We start from the raw sequence: 4,483 nt of genomic DNA on the forward strand, positions 1-4,483 counted from the left end.
TTTTCCCCGATCTACGGTTTAGAATATTCAACAGTACATCTCATCTTTGTAGGTGGTGAATATTCAATTTAAATTTCGATTCAATGAGCGATATTCCTTCTCGTTAGATTCAGTGAAAATCACAGTTAACGACACATGTCATTAGTAAAGAGCTTTGAGCACATGTAGTGGATATTTCTCTGTGTAAATGCCCAAATTTGAGGTGTTATGAATCTTTTATCTTATTTCTGGGACTTGCTTTAAATTATCGCTTAATTTTAAGAGTTAAATTGTGCCGAGTTTGATCGAATACAGGCGTTCATTCCACAATGCGGTTTATCCTCGGTAAGTTTAGGCAACTGACCTCGTTGACGTATGGAAATGTTTTGTTTGTCCGACTCTTTGTTCAATCATTAATTTACTTCTCAAACTCTTTCAAAATTTGCCATTATAAAATCTAGCTGGATTTTTGTTTTGTTTTTTTGTCTGTTTGTTGTTTGTTTTTTTTGTGTGTTGTTTTTTGTTTTTGTTTTGTTTTTTTTTTTGTTAATATAATAATAAATAATAATAATAATAATAATAATAATAATAATAATAATAAATAATAATAATAATAATAATAATAATAATAATAATATTATAATAATAATAATAATAATAATAATAATAATAATAATAATAATAATAATAATAATAATAATAATAAATAATAATAATAATAGTAATAGTATATAGTAGTAGGTTAGTAGTAGTAATAATAATAAATAATAATAATAAATAATATAATAATAATAATAATAATAATAATAATAATTATAATAATAATATAATAATAATAATAATAATGATGATATAATAATAATAATAATAATAATAATAATATAATAATAATAATAATATTAAAAATAATAATAATAATAATAATAATATTAATAATAATAATTATAGATATGTAATAGTAATAGTAGTAGGTAGTAGTAGTATAGTAGTAATAATAATAATAATTAATAATAATAATAATAATAATAATATATATGCATGCTCTCTCTCTCTTCTCCATCTCTCTCTCTCCATCTCTCTCTCTCTTCTCTCTCTCTCTCTCTCTCTCTCTTCTTACTTTCTTCTTCTCTCTTTTCTTTCTTCTTCTTCTTCTTCTTATTCTTCTGCTTCTTCGTTCTGTGGAAACCTCCAATATTGTCGAGGATCACTTCACAGTTCTCCTCTCTCTTCTCTCTCTTCTCTCTCTCTCCCCTCCCCTTTTTCTCTCTTCTCTCTCTCTCTCTCTCTCTCTCCTTCTCTTTCTTTTTTCTTTCTTTCTCTCCTACATGATCTGCTATATTTTTACAATTATTCCCCCAAACACATGTCATTCTTTGCCCCATTCTCTTTTTGAAGACATGTCGTAGCCAAAGACTTCTCACTCGCTTAAAAGGTACAGTCGCGTACTAGATTTTATTAGAAAGAGAAGATAATATAGGGAAAATTTTCTCTCGAAGAAGATTGGTGGATGGGTGTTTCCGCTTTTTTGTGATAAGCACTATAATACAAAATATGATTTGTTTTTTTTTTTTTTTTTTTTTTTTTTTTTTTTTTTTTTTTTTTTTTTGGTTTGTCAAAAGCATTTTTTTTAAATTGATCCAATAGATTTTAGTAAGTTTGTCTTCGTTTTTTTATTGTTGTTCATGATATTTCTCCACTTTTTTTTATGGCTCCTATGTCAAAAGTACCCATCATTATTTTTATCCAGGTCAATGCCATACATGAGCTCGTTCCCATTGGGATATTAATAATAAAAATTATGTTTCAGCAGGGTAGTGTGATACTGCGATCATTGTGGTCTTTGCTTTGCAACCTTATTATAGATTGTTCCAACCCCGAAACCCCGCCACGTTGTGAAAATTTAAGCAAATCACCGCGGCCTTGACCACTTCCTAACGCTACACTGCGGCTGATCCCTAGGCCATCCCAGTTTTCCCTTGGAATAGACACTAAAAGAAAATTTACCCTTATGGACGAAAAAAGGGGAAAATTTTTATATTCAATTTTTTTACATTAAAAAAAAATAAAGCATTTATATGGCGCAATATTCACTAAACGTTTTTCAAAGCGCTTACAAGGGGTCCCTGACCAACAGACAACATTAACATGTAGGATGGGACATAAACGCCTTTTGGGTGATATTACAGTTTTTCGGACGAGACAACGCTGTCAACTCCCAGGTATATTTTACAACCTGAGTACGGTGAGAGAAAGTGAGTAAAGAGCCTTTTCCATAGGGCTCAACTATGCGCCGAGCGAGGCTCGAACCCAGGACCTTCTTTATATTGATTTATTTTATTCTGTGCAGGTCCACCCGAGCCCCCAACCCAGGTGAGATTGCACGTTGCCAGCGACAGTTCTCTCTTGGTGGACGTTTGACGACCCCCAGCGTCACAATGGAGCTGTGGTTCCCCGTTTACAAAGGTGAGCCAATCATTTATGGGCAACCGTTTAGTATAGCCTTTTCATTGGTCTCGTCTTCTTATTTTTTTTTATACCTCCTTTCTCCTCCCCGCCTTTCTTAACCCCTTCCTTCTCTTCCTCTCCCCCCCACCATTCTTTTTCCTTACCCCCCCCCCCCCCCCCCCCCCCCCCCCCTCCTTCTCTGCCTGTTCATATTTTTCTTTACCTCTTCCTCCTTGTCCTCATTCCTCAACCTAATCCCTCCTTCTACTTCTCGACCTAATCCTCGTCCCACCCCTTTTCCTTCCTCCTCCCCTTCCTCTCCCAAACCCTCCTCTTCCTCCCTCTTCATCCTTCCTCTTTTCCTTCGCATCATGGGTTACCACTTTTTTATGTCATCGCAGTCTAAATACTTCCGCTTATCGTGCTCTTGGTTTCTTACTTTTTATTTATTTTATTTTATTTTAATGTCGTTCTTTTCTTTTTCTTTTTGTTTTCTTGTTTTAATTTTTGTTTGTTTGTTTGTTTGTTTTTTGGCCGGGAGTTGTTTTGTTTTTGATCGCTATCTACAAAATCACAACTCCAAAATCCCCTCACGACAGTTGAATGGGCTCCTACGAAAACTTTCCTACCCATCACAGGGGAGGCCATCGTGGAGGATCTGTCCCGTCTTCAGTTTGAGATCAGCCATCTCACCAACGGTTGTAGCTATTACGTCCGAGTGTACGCATGGAAAGGTCAAAGGCTACGCCCCTGTGCCTACAGCATACCAACTCACGCTGCCCATCGAGTAAGGTGTTGTAAAGTGTCACTCTTGTAATGCTTTATGAATAGGTTTCATCATCATCATCATCATCATCATCATCATCTCATCAATCATCATCTCATCATCATCTTCTTTCTTCTTCTTTTCTTTTCTTCTTCTTCTCTTCTTCTTCTTCTTCTTCTTCTTCTTTTTCCCTTTTTTTCCCTTCTTTTCTTCTTCTTCTTATATATACTACTACTACTACTACTACTATAATACTACTAATATTTACTACTACTACTACTACTACTACTCCCTAATACTATTTCTACAAACTACTACTACTACTACTACTACTACTACTACTACTACTACAAATGATAATAATAATATATAATAAATATATAATAATAAAAAATAATAATAATAATACGTTATTGTTGCTGCAAATACTAACTACTACTACTACTCCCTACTACTACTACTACTACTTCTACTACTACTACTTCTACTACTACTACTACTACTAACTACTACTATTTAAACTTTTTCTTTTTCTTCATGTGGCTATTACGCCGAGTGCAGCTTGGAAAGCCAAGGGCTACAGCCCCTGTGCATACAGCACAACCAACTCATGCTGTTCATCAAGTAATTGACACGAAGGCGTGCAAGACTGTTGTGTGCAAGATTATGTAGATTAGTGATACATTCTAATGGTTGTGCTTCTTTGCTATTTTTGATCAAGCTAGATTTTTCAGGGTCCCACTCTGCTCTTGCTGAGAGTAATGACGCCGATTATTCTAATTAAAAAACCCTTATCTTATAAATTAAATGCCACAGGACCTCATGGATTTTCAGTGGCGTTAAAGGACAGGAACATGTCGTTATCCTTTGGATAGAACGCAAAGTCTGCTGCAAGGTATTTTCCCCTATATGTAAAAAGGCACAGCTAGCCAGTCCCTGCTGGGTGGAAAGAGATGTCAGGAAAACCTTGAAAAAAATGTAGGATCAAAACCGATCCTCTTGTATGTGAACTGGGGTGCTCTAACCAATTGAAAAAAAAAGTTTTATCAATCTAAAACCGTTATTTCCTTTTGTAGGCTGGCGTGAGGGGGACAACGCGCCGTCCAGGCTCGAGGGGAAGCTGTCCAGTCTCCACTCGCTCTTTCACAGGTTTCAACGATCTAGGGCCTCCTGAAGTTTCGGACCTTAAAAGGTAAGTCTGGAATTAGAATAGCATTAGTAATGGTGGTGAAACTGATGATGATGATGATGACGATGATAATGATGATGATGATGACGATTATAATTGGTTGA

The sequence above is a fragment of the Berghia stephanieae genome, chromosome 5, assembly GCF_034508935.2.
Source record: "Berghia stephanieae isolate SIO BIC M18660-M18661 chromosome 5, UCSD_Bste_1.3, whole genome shotgun sequence".
Lineage (NCBI taxonomy): Eukaryota > Metazoa > Mollusca > Gastropoda > Nudibranchia > Aeolidiidae > Berghia > Berghia stephanieae.